Here is a 13,649-nt window from a genome sequence, read left to right as displayed (position 1 = left end):
GGGGGACCCCATCTAAAAACAAATGCTCTAAAAGGCTACAAATTTATTGTTATTGCTACTTTTTATTAGTCGTCTTTCTATTTAGGCCCTCTCCTATTCATATTACAGTTTTTTATTCAAATCAGTGCATGGTTGCTATGGTAATTTGCACCGTAGCAACCAGATTGCTGAAATTGCAAACTGAGTTTGCTGAATAAAAAAATATATATCTCAAAAACCACAAATAATAATAAATGAAAACCAAAGGCAACTTTTCTCAGAACGCCTTTAACAATTACCTCATATCCTCGATAGTCAACTTCAACATCATCCCCGTAGACATTCAGCTCCATGTTTTTATGGCTGAATACAGTTGCTGGTTTAGGATTCCGTAAATAGCATGCCATATCATCAGCATCAAGACAATGTGACTATAAGGGGAAACCCAACAAGCAACAATGAGATATGCATAAAACAAGACTTCTAAATTGCCAAATTACTATTTTAAATATTTTCAATAGCATCCTATTAACACACAGGAAATCACTTCTAATACCTGATTTATTTAAGGCTTACTAAAACAACTGTTGTTTGGTACAATATTTACATTTTTCAAAAAGAAAAAAAATGAAAAACACTGGGGTAATTTTCCTCGGTATATACATTCTTGAACTTAAATTTTAAGTTATTTTTATCTCTTTTCTCATTGGTCATCTCCTTAATTCTTCCACATTATTAATCCATATTAGTTTTCTGTGCTATATTACATATAGATGAAGAAAAAATTACTGTATCTAGTGTATGGAACACCAATTTTTTCAATGGGGTAGAAAAAGGCATTGCTTTTTAAACCAGATACTTTACTTAAGCATCTTCAGGTTTTCAGCTCTAAAATATTAATTTTTAATCTTATTTTGCCATCATCCACTCTACATTCTAATATGCTTTAATGTGTGCTCTGTTACTCTATAAGCAAAAACAAAGAGACAAAAGAAAGGAGGGCTTGATCCTTTATTGCTTAAAGGAGAACTAAAATGTAACTAAATGTTGTACATTATTACAACCATTTAGCAGTGAAGATCTGTAACTCTGAAGATGACCCAATAGCTCCCCCTCATGTTTTCTTCTGATTCACTGCATATGCTGTGTGCTGCTGTCAATTACTGAGCTTAAGGACAGACTCAAAATATACATATACATATACAGTACACATAAAATATAAATGTCACAATATAAGGTTGATTAGTAACTAATAAAGATAAGCACAGAAACCAGTACAACTCGCATCAGAATTTAATAATTAGCCCTGTAGCATCAGCTTATATTACATACCAATCTCATTTTCTGCTTCATAATTTGTGATGAACCCTTAGTTTAGCTTCTTAACAGCTGCTCAGAGCGCAATGAGCATGCGAGTGTCGCAGACACTTTCCAAGATGGTGACCCCCTGCGACAAGTCCTGGATCATTGCTGTTATTGAGAACTTTAGGCTGGTGCAACAATTTCATTATATAAAATATGGTATTTTTAAACGTATTTATTTTTAGGGTTTAGTTCTCTTTAAACAGGAATAAGCAAAGCGAATTGTCTGGTTTATGGCTTTCCTTACTGGTTTCTGTTTATCGCAGCATTCTAAATTTGTAAGAAAGATAACCCAGTTATTTAAATAAGATTTTATCCTATATGGATACTTCGGGGCTGATTTATCAAGGGTCGAATTTAAAATTCAAATTTTCTATTTATGGTCAAAACTGTCAAATTCGACTAGGGGGTTATTAAAATTTGATTCGAGTTTTCAAATTTGATTTTTAAGATTTTTCATACTCTGGCCCTTTTATTTGACTATTCGGCACCTAAAACCTGCCAAATTGCCGTTTAGGTAAATGGGAGAGGTCCAGGGACCAAATTGGAGTAGTTTGCAGCTTTTATGACCAAGTTTTTTAAATTCTAATCGAATTCAATTCAAGTTTTCGGGTTGATTGAATCTGTCAGAGTTTTAAAAATTAGATTTTATTAATAAATTTCGATTGTTTGAATTTCAAATTTATTGAAGTTTAGGGAAGTGAATTCGAAATTTGATCATTGATAAATGTGCCTCTTCATATCTTGCTTGTGTTTGTATGCAATATAATACAAAAGAAAAAATAGAAAGAAAGATAACCCAGCAATTTGTAGATTAGATATGTCGTTATATTTAATACTTTTTTGAGAAAAAAATATATAGGAAGCTGAGTTAATCTGTCAACCAGTAACAGATCTGTCCCAAATGTCAAGTGATCAGTTCAAGATTTCTAATTATTTCAGTGGCATCTGTTTCATTGGCACTCTGATACCAATCTAGTTCTGAATTCAATGGAATTTTAGAACTATCTGACCTTTGAATACACTGTAGGATGTCAGTTAATATGTAAAATGTCCTCCAGCTGCTGCAGAGCGATTATTTTTTCATTTTTCAAGTGAAATCTCAGAGGAACAATAACGGTTCCATTTTTGTCTTCTATGCAGTGCAATAAAGCAGGGTTGTGTGGGTGTAAAAATATATAAAACATTCAACAGAATGTATTCACTCAACTTTTATCGGTATGGGTTATGGAGAGCTGTGGCCTCCCGAATACAGATTATGTGGTGATTCTTTGTGTTGTATTTCAGTTTAACCCCTAGCATTATTTTTACTCCAGTGTTTTTTCCTGTTCAATAGTGTGAGACATTAGCCAAAAAAATAAATCAGAAACATGACATGGAACTACAAGAACAGCTATGCACACGCTGCTATGTGGTATAAATTATTTATTAACCAGTTTGTTTCAGCAATTAGAAAACTGTTTCCAGGGTTACATGATTATACATAACAGATGGCCATAGTAGGAAGTGGCGGGTGTGCAAAGTATTTGATACTATATTATGAACAATAAGCACAACTGTAATGTTGTTTACAAAATCTTTACTGCCACAAAAAAACAGGCAAACGTCTTTAACCAGTATTATGAAATGGGAACTAATACCACCTGAAATTTAAACAGGCTCAAAAAACATTTGAATAAACTGAGAGGGCACTACAAATATAACAAATCTGGGTACTTGACAAAACTGTTGTTGATAAATTGGGTTGTTATTGTCACAAAAACTGCTTTCTCACATAGCCCACAACCACATTCATAAATACTCTGGGAGCCTACTTTAGCATCAAATAAATGGAGAAAATGTTGATTATCATTTTGGATGGGGATGTGAACGTAAATGTTCTTGATGTCTAGTCATTCCATAAAATGTCCAAGCTGGGAAGGTATCTCCCTAAATATTCCATATGTCAAAGGAAATATGGAAAATGACAGGGGTTTTGTTCACTGCGGCTGGACAGTAAGCTAGTACAAGTGTTGATGATAAGTTTTCACCTGTGCAGTTTGGGAGTGCAGAGTAAAGCCACCTAAAGAATGTGAGACCAATATTTGACTAGTTTTACGTTTTTTGTAGGAATTGCACTACAGTGGAGGCTGAGGCACTTTAAAAGTGTCCCATACAGCACTCACATTATGAAGAATACCAAAGTGCCAAGGAGGCGCCCGTGAGCTCCACTGAGCGGACTCTGCATGTGCGGTCAGTATTTCTAGAGGGGATAAGACTGTGCAGCGGGGGGGGGTTAGTTCTGCTTAAAAGGAGAAGGAAAGCTACAAATGCAGTTTATTGCCAATAGATTAGCTGCAATAATAATGCAAGCTATAACACTTATTCTGCAGAATGCTTAACCATAGCTGATTAAACAGTTCTAGAAGCTCTTTCTGTTTGTTTAGGATACCAGCTGGTATTTTAGCTTGGTGTAACATCACTGCCTGCCTGAGTCTCTCTTTGTTCACTCATAGTTCTGGGCTCAGATTGCAGCAGGGAGAAGAGGAGGAGGGGAAAGGGTGGGAGAGAAGAGCAAACTGAGCATGCTCAAGCCCTAGCCCTGGATGTTTATGCTGAAAAAATTCTGATACAGAAGTTCATGTATAGACAATAGAAGGGAAGAAAAGATGTGTTTCAGCATTACTTTAAGGGTTTACTGGTGCATTTATATAGACATTTCTGATAAAGCTTTCTTCATTTAGCCTTTCCTTCTCCTTTAAGGTCACTTTTTTTTACTTCCATGCGAAGTATAACATTTTAAAGAGAGGTGTTGTGCTGTATAGTGTTAGATTTTTAAAAGACCTCCAAACAAAGCTGTGAAGAAAAGTGCCTGCATATAAGACAGGTACCTTCTGCTAAAAAACTTTAAAATCCTTACTTTGCTTTTCCCCGTTCTTAAAATCCAACACTGCCAGCAGCTTGCCTACAGCCAAAACAAATGTGAGATCTTAATTAAACTACTGGAAAAATGCTTACCTATCAGGAATGCCAAGTCTTTTAACACTCCGGTACATGGACAGTGTATTTGCAACATGCCAATAATTGAACCAGAAACGAGATGTACAAACCTTAACAAAAGCAAAAAGATGTTTTTTTACAGTAGAAGTCTACTGAACTTGTAGAATTAATCAAATATTTTAGTCTACAGGAATGCTACCAAAACAACTTGAAGGGGTTGAATGAATATTTTTAAAATTCAATAGGTATTCCATTTCAAACAGTAATTTCTATATCTCGCAAAATTAGTATCTGACTTTGCTCTATATTTCATTTCCTACTGAAAAAATATTCCTAATAATCAGATTTGCTGGGATATTGGTAATCAAATCTATGTCTAACCTGCTACCTTGTTTATATATAGACATTGCGTATTTGTATCCTGACATACTACTGCTCTGCTTCTTCCAAGGGGTAGCAACCCTATGCCACTTTAAGGTGTTTGGAAGGTGAACAACCCCTTTAATAACCCCTAAGTATTTGGGTTACTAACACATTTATAGGAGCTACGTAAACAAAGCAATGCAACAATAATTACTCTTAAGACAGATACAAAACATATACTCTTAGACAAATACAAAATTGAAAAAATATATAATATTTCACTTTTTAAAATCCATGATGTTAACTTTTAAAAGCAAATACTTACCAAAACTGCCCAATTGTTTGTGTGTCCACTATGAAAAAATTGCTCAGCTTTCTTCTGCAATAAAGCGCAAATAGTTATACAGGTAGTAATATTTTATAAAAATGCAAAACAAGATGGTGGCCAGTGTCAGTATACATCATCCACCTTAGACATCAGGTTCTGCATTAATAATAATCAGCAATACACTTGTATTCACCTCTTAAGTGGATTGGCATTTCTTTGTCACACACCAGTCATTGGTTTCCAATCTGTGGGGTTGACCCCCCCTCCCCCAACAGAGCTCAAAGTAGTGGGTGGGGTGTTTCAGCTTCTATACCAATTTCAGTTAATACTTCAACGTTCGATGTTGGACGCACACTCAAGGAACTCCTAGGACGTGGTTTAGAGTAAAAGAAATGCTTTATTCACATCAGGCAATTGAACACCTTACGCATTTTGTGTGTCTACATGATTACGTGCGGAGACACACAAAACATGTAAGGCGTTTAGTTACCTGATGTACTCTACACCGCGTCCATGGAGTTTCTTGAGTGTGCGTACAACATCGAAAAACATCGAAAAATCTGTATAATGAAAGTCCTTTTCAAATTAAACATGAAATCCTATTTCTATTTTTATTAAAGCATTCATAGCTATTGTAAGCTCATTTAAAAATCTCAGCCTTAGGCATAGAGGCAGGGCAGACAATTACTTTCATTTTCCATTCAGCACTTCCTAGATGTCACTGTCTCCACACATTCCCACGTTCTCGTCAGCGTTTAATTGCGTGGCCAGGGCATGGGGATCGACATTGGGTCCCCCATTCTGGTGCACAAACAATATTCTTAGATGATGCAAGGATTGCCTTAGTAAGAGTGTCCACAAAATGGCTCCTGCCTGCTTGCTAGAATTATGAATTCCCAGACTAAAGGAAACAAGATTCAAATAATTTATATCATGAAATTAACGTTTATTTTGCTTGACTAATGTGATAAAATAGGATTTTGAATATTTTTTTTGGGTGACGGGTCCCCTTTAATGCTGGGAGCATTGAAAAACTACTGATCAGTGTATTTGTGCAAAGGATGTTGTCTATTTGCCTGCAAATATGACTGGTTTATTAGCCAATGCATGGTACTGACCTATTTGACCAACTGCAGTAGACAACGTCTCAGCGGTCCAGATATTTTGCAAGGAGAACACTTTTTAGAAAAAAATTCTATTATGTTAAAGAAGTAAAATCAAATTTATGGGGCAATTTTGGTTACATCAGCTATTTATAAATACAATGGACAAAGTAAATAATCCTGCACTCTTTATTGCCTCAGTCTGCAACAAATGTGAGACTGAGTATTAATAATGCAATGCACACCACTAGCAGAAAAAAAGTGTGCGTTCTCTTAGTCTGGTAAACAAAATGCATAGAGAAAAAAAAACTTCCATTTGCCCAGCAAAATACATATCAATTATTTTTTGAACAGGTACAGTTATTTCTAATCAGTTCAAATCCATACTGAAGGTTGTATACATTGCATCTATTGTAAATTACATAACAGATGAAGAACACTAAGGGGCCGATTCACCAAGGGTCGAATATCGAGGGTTAATTAACCCTCGATATTCGACTGGGAATTAAAATCCTTCGACTTCGAATATCGAAGTCGAAGGATTTTAGCGCAAAAACTGCGATCGAACGATCGAAGGAATAATCGTTCGATCGAACGATTAAATCCTTCGAATCGAACGATTCGAAGGATTTTAATCCAACGATCGAAGGATTATCCTTCGACCAAAAAAACATTGAGTTCGGTAGGTTTTAGATGGCGAACTAGGGGGTCGAAGTTCTTTCTTAAAGAGACAGTACTTCGACTATCGAATGGTCGAATAGTCGAACGATTTTTAGTTTGAATCCTTTGATTCGAAGTCGTATTGGATGGTCGAAGTAGCCCAAAAAACACTTCGAAATTCAAAGTTTTTTTACTTCGAATCCTTCACTCGAAGTTAGTGAATCGGCCCCATAGTGTATATACTGTATGAAGAGTCTTAAGACACACCCAATAAAGAAGGATGAATAATTCATTTTTCACTGACGAAAAAAACTGGTTGTGAGTGAGAATACACCAATAAAGGGTGTTTGCAGACTAAAGTACTGCCTGTTCCTGGTCTGTTTCTTATATCTATAAATCGAAAAAACTGGTTGTCTGATAAACTAGGATGGAAATATGGGTATCTTGTAAAAGAACAGTAGATTGCACCAATCCATATTTTAAGTTGGCTTTAGTATTTATTTTGCATTATTCCTTTATTGCTTATAAGGAATATTATACAGCTGATATATGCTTACAATTTTAGCTTGGGTCACAATTAAGGCTTGATGCATACTGAGATCCAGAAATGTCAGTGAGTGATCTACAAAGTTCTGATACAAGTACTGATTAAAGGAGCAATGCCATAAGAGGCAAAGGTCCCCCTGCTAGGTGATATCGCATGATAAGAGTAATATGGATTACCAAATGTTACCAACTCCCGTAACATCGCATGTAACTCATCAATACCCACAGTATATCTCTAACGTATAAAGATTTGCAGTAGACTAAAACGTAATTCATTAATAAGATGCCTGTAATGAAGTAAAGCGCTTAAGACGTCTCATGACCAGAGTCCATAGTCAAAAATCAATCGAACTATCATCGCCCTGTATGGGAGCTTTGTTATAAAAAACAAGATTAAAGATGTAGCCAACACTGTTCCCTTATGCTTACCTCCAGCTGCTGAGCACTAACTGTCAGCCTCACGTCAATGACAGCCAGGAGTAATAGTACGGCTCCCGGTACGGCTCCCGGTAACCAGGCACTACAACAGAACGCCATGACAACAGGAATCGGCAGAAGAAAACTTCCGCGTCATGTGACTGGAGACACGTCACGTGCTATCTGTCTCTACTGAGGGCTGCTGTTATTGTTGCAGTATTTCATGAGTATTTTATTTCAGTTATTGACGTAAAATCTGTTAGACCTTAGCAGTTTTGTCTCTGTTCTTTGTTTCTCGTTTTTAGTCAGTGTTTCCACCGTGCAGAGAGCTTTGTCACCGTTTCTGGAAAAAATACTGCCCTGCCTGTATTCTTTTGTTGCTTTCCTATTAATGACAAGCTTTATTTTTACAGACAAGGTGTCAGCACTACAGACAGAGGGTACTGGTGTCCTAGTAGCTCCCATAGGTTTATATGCATTGCCCCAAACTTGCCATTATTCTAGTAGTCTCTTGCTATTTACCATCATACTTTAATGCTTTTTTTTATTTTTCTTCTCTATTTCTCTCTTGTGCATAGGGTTGCCAGCACGCTTGTGTTTGCCTGTCATGTAAATCACAAGCTAAACCTAGAGCCAGTACCACAAATTCATCGGTAATTTACTTTTTGTTGTTTGTACTCCTGCTACTTGTAATTCCCAGCAGGAGGCATTTGGATCTCCTTAATTAAATTGTGTATATGAGTTACAGGATCAGAATAATCCAATTTCATTTACAACACAGAGCCTATTACACTCCTGTACAACTCCAACACATGTCTTTTTCCATTCCAGACCAGTGTACAAGATGTAACAAGCTTAAAGTCTACAGTATGCAATCTTAGATAAAGTGGCATCTGTAACTTAAATTGATGAGAACCCCTAAATTATGTTTGCTTAATATAATTGTTCTACCTTTACCTTCAGATTTTTATTTTGCAGTTATGCCTAATAAAAAACATACCTGAATTATAAAAAAATATATAATATGCCCTGTGATGTCATTGCTATCAAAGAAGACAACCCTCTTCTCAATCTTTCTCATCAACTCATATTCCCTATTAACTGGTCACTGCTGTGTGTACGTTTTTAGGGCCGAGCACACTACAAATTATAGAGCAGAGAAAATGCGTGCACACATATAACACATAGATTCACTCTGTGCCCTTTAAAAAAGTGCTAAACCTTAGTTTCCAAATAGCCCAACACATTCCTCAGAGTTGTAATGCAATAAATGAATGTATACAATAAACATACAAGAAAACATACAAAAACAATCAGTAATCAATACGAGAGGTAAAGAAGACCCTGCCCAAAAGAGCTTACAATCTAAAACAGGGTGTTGACTGGAACATTGGCCTGATTGATTATGTGTTTCATAATTATCCTAGTGAAACTTGGATTATCTACCAGTTTTTAGTATACCTAAACAGCTTTCTTTGCAGTATTCCACCTGTATTTTGCAGCACCAATTCATCCTTCTAATTTAGCATGGTGCCCAGACACTGCTTCTGAAAAGCAACAGCACATGCTGCCATCACTGTACTTTACTCATACAGTATGAGGATTTTTGAGGTGTGTGCAAAAAGCTATAACGCCAAATAAGAAAATCTTTGGGTGATATCTCAGTACCATTGCTAAGTCAAATTGGAGTAATCCCTTCATTTGCCCCCCCCATTATATCACCTAATTTAACAGACTTGCCAGGAGAGGGCCACAACTATGTCCTGAAGAAATTTTGCTGTAAGCCTGACTGATATCTAGCAGAACTCAATACAGACAGAATTCTCAATTTATGGAAAACATGCAAAAGAATAAATTAAATTTTTATATGCATAACTCCAGGGCTGCCATTGTGGCAGCACTACTTTAAAGGAGAAGGAAAATTGTTTAGCACTTGGAGGTGCCAAATGTTAGGCCAGTGCTCCTATCAGCAGAAAACTGCACCAGACCGGGGGGTTATACCAGCAAGCACCACGGATCACTTCTATTCCACCTTCTTCTTTCTTTTCTTTTAACTTAAAAGTCAGATATTTAGTTCAACTGGGCATGCATCAGCCCCAGCAAATTTGTAGAAAGACGAAGCCAGAAGAGAAGTGCTCACTGGTATAACCCCGGGCTGGTGCAGTTTTCTGCTGATAGGAGCACCAACCCAGGATTTCAGGTAAGTAAATACATTCACTTGGGGGTGCCTAACATTTGGCACCCCCAAGTGCTAAACAACTTTCCTTCTCCTTTAAGTTACTAATGGGTCCAAGGCTAATATCTCATTGGTGGGCCTCACAGCTGCCCCAATAAATTAGTAATATAACTAACGTCAAGCAGGAGGACTAAAATATACAAAGGTAGGAAATAAAGAAACAGTCTGTTTTTCCTGAAGTAGATGTGAGGTCCCAGCATGCCACTCTAGACCAACAGTGATGGAAAATAACCTTAATCACACATACCAGCTTTAATAAAAAAATATCCATTATGAATATTTGTTCTAATAGAGAGGTAAAGTAATTACAATAAGAAATGGAAAAGTTATGTTGCACTCTTCCAACGGATTTGAAAGTGGGTTCTGCCATTTCTGGGGGATACTTCAGTCAAATGTTATAGCAGATGAATGTTTCTGGAGGGGCCTGAGAAACTGTCCCTTTGCCAATTTATTAAAATGTCCCTGTTTCAGAGAGGGTGAAAACAAGCATCTGTCAGGAGCCTGAAAGAAACGGGTTCTTGGACTGCAGAGGAAAGGCATGGGTTTACCCTGGATTCACCCAGATTTGGGGTGGATCTAGGGCAGAAATTGGGAAGGAGCATGGTGGGGGCTTGTAACCTGATGGGTGTATGGGGCTTCACCATTGTTTACAATAATCCTCAGTCTTATGACCTGGGAAGTTGATAATTTATTTTATTTTTCTAAACTCACTTTCTTCAATTGTATGCCTTTGTATAATAATGAAAAATGAATCAGTGATTCCAGGCATTAATGTCTTTTTTAAAGCTGTGAAGCTAGACATTCTTGTGTATAGCTTCCACAAATCTGCATTCCGAGCGGTTGCCTTGGAAGTGTCAGTAAGTTTATGCATATCACCACACTGTTGCAGACAAAGCCTACTGTTTTTCTATTCTTGTCACTGCCTGAAATGAATCAGTGTGTTTGCTGAAGAACCAGATCATATGTGTGCAATTTACTATTGATCATGCTTTGGCAAAGATTTAAATGTTAAGCTATCACTGATTTAAAGTATACATGCAAATAATAATAAAGTCAATGTCCAACTGTTTAAGTTTGCCATTTGCTTCAAATCCTGAGCCCCATGCATAGTTCTTGCTAGACTGTGAGGCTGTTATTTGCTTGAGGACAGTGAAAACCCTCTTGTTATTAATTGATTGAAGTGATAACAAGAGAGTTTTCACTGTTTACGATTTAGTGAGCTGAGGAATAGTACTCCTTCAGGGGTATACACACGTACATATACGGGGTTAATGATAAAGGATTTTCACGTGGAGTTACAAATGTATATTAAACTGGGTGAGGTGGGTTGTTCAGATACACTGAATAAGTGGCACTTTAGTGAGGGGATAAGTGCTGTCTGAAATGATGAAGTGTGAGGGAGATTAGGGACATAATAAATTAAAATATTGGCAAGAGTTGGTGTTGGAGGACTAGGGAAGGCAATACATTTAATGGAATGCAAACACGACAATATGGGACTAGAGTGAGAATAGGGTCTAGAGGCAGGATTAGCAACACCATAATTGATTACATCCTCAGAGAATGACAGCTAAGCAACATACGTAACACAATTTGTGATACAATGTTTAATATGTTTTGAAAATTCTGTTGCTTAGTGTTTTGTTTATAACATGTGGTTTTAACCCTTTTCTAATTAGACAAGTAACTGGCAAACTATTTAATTGGGAGCTGTAGTTATATAAACAGTGTGACGATTACCTGAGGTCATCATGACTGCTGTTTTCCAGCAAATCATGTATATGTTGCATGTTAAGTGTTATATAGTTACTTTGATAAAGGCCCAAGTAGAGGCCGAAACGTCAGTCTGTAGCTCTGTAATGAAACATTTCTTACGTTTTTAAGAAGTCCTGTGAGTGCGGATCTCTTTGGAATTGGAATGGATTTATATATAATATGAATGTATATGACATGCATATGTGTATACAGTACATTGTGGTAGAGTGACCAAAGAAATGAGTAAAAAGGTTTAGTTCTCCTTTGATTTCTCCCTAGTAGGAGATGTAGGCACCAGGAAAGGCCAGGAAAGGTGTTAACAAACAGAGAAGACCAGAGGCAGGCCTAGCCGGCTGGGTGCACTGCCCCCCATCCCCGTCTTCCGCACATGTGCTTTGGCAGCGCTCGTGTGCGCGTTAGTGCTGCTCGCGTGCGCATGCCCATTAGTTAGCGGCGCTTGAGTGCACATCTTCGGCGTTCAAGTGCATTGATGCCAGAAGCACTCACGGGCGGAAATCTATTGCCATGTCCAGTCTAGGGGTAAGAAGTAGAGGTAGCTGCCCAGCACCCCCCAATCTTTGCGCCCTAGGCAGCTGCCTCTCCTGCCTACCCCTAGTTCCGGCCCTGGAGAAGACTTGCATGGAGTATTCTGGAAGAAACAGGCAAGCCAAGTACTCCAATCCAGTGTCAGGGAGCCGGGAGCTCCCTCCAGGGAGGTAGTCTGGATCAAGGAGGAAGCCCACTGTGGAATCAAGGTCGTGGTATCCAAAGGGTAATCAAACGATTTAACAAAGTCCAGGCAAGAGTTCAAAAGGCAGGCAGAATAACAAGCGAAGTCCAAAGTCCAGGCAAGGGGTCAGGCAACGATCAGAAGCAAGATAATATCTTAATAGTTCACAGGAAACCCAGGAAACATGTAGGAAATGGATCCTATACTTGGGCGCCATTCTGGCATCTAGTTTGCGCTTTTAAGTTTGAATTTGGCGCCATGGTGACGTCATTGACGTCCTGACACCGGCGTCGATGTGCTGGTGTGTTTGCGCCGGCGCCGCTACCCACGTGGCGGCCATGGGCGCCGCCATTTTGGGAGCGACGCCGGAAGGAATAGACGCCCTGCCCGGAGCTCCTGGAACTGCTCCGGGCGGCGTTCGTGACATCCAGTAGTCCAGCTCACATATTGGAGCTCACTTTCCACAAGAAGGCTATCCTGTGGAAAAGTATTTTATTCTAATGAGACTGTTAGGAAGGTCTCTCTGAGCAGGGCACAGAGCAGGGGGGGATACCTGCCTTTGCAATGAACTCCCTGAGGGGCTGGGGGTGATGTCTGCAAGTGCCACTGAAAGGTGCAGAGGAAGCCCATGACCAAGTGACAGAGTCTGTCTGAGTGAGACATTGAGGAAAGTCAGGACACTGAGCAACTGAGCAATCCCGCAAAATGAACTTTCATGAGTACAGGGGTCACTCCAACTTATGGGTTTTTGCTGGTAGTCCATAAGGGGCCTAGTTCCGTTTTTTGGCGTTCAGCCGCAGGGGAGCGCAGGAATAGACGCATGTCATTATTTCAAATGGGGCTGTACTCACTCAGGCGCGTGTAGGCGCCGAACACAGGAAAAATGCAGCATGTTGCGTCTCAACCTGCGTTCGGCGCTTACACGCGCCTGAGTGAGTACAGCCCCATTTGAAATAATGACATGCGTCTATTCCTGCGCTCCCCTGCGGCTGAACGCCAAAAAACGGAACGCAGGGGAGCGCAGGTCAGAACGCCAGTGAGTAAGAGCCCTAAAAGTGAAGAAAGTGTCTGTTGTGGATACTGAAAGCTTACATGTGAAAAAGTTACATTTTTTGGAGTTTTATTTATCATTGGCTGAGCTTTCAAAGTAGCAACTTCCTTTTAATATATAACACCTTATGGAAACAGTAT

The 13,649-nt window shown here is 38.5% G+C and overlaps 1 pseudogene; it reads right to left on the bottom strand.

The window, feature by feature from the left end:
* LOC108713521 overlaps positions 1–7,877 on the bottom strand; it is a 69,385-nt pseudogene extending 61,508 nt beyond the window's left edge.
* Positions 7,878–13,649: the final 5,772 nt, after the last annotated feature.

This window comes from Xenopus laevis, chromosome 4L (genome assembly GCF_017654675.1).
Source record: "Xenopus laevis strain J_2021 chromosome 4L, Xenopus_laevis_v10.1, whole genome shotgun sequence".
Lineage (NCBI taxonomy): Eukaryota > Metazoa > Chordata > Amphibia > Anura > Pipidae > Xenopus > Xenopus laevis.
This window is presented reverse-complemented; position numbering and strand designations above follow the sequence as displayed.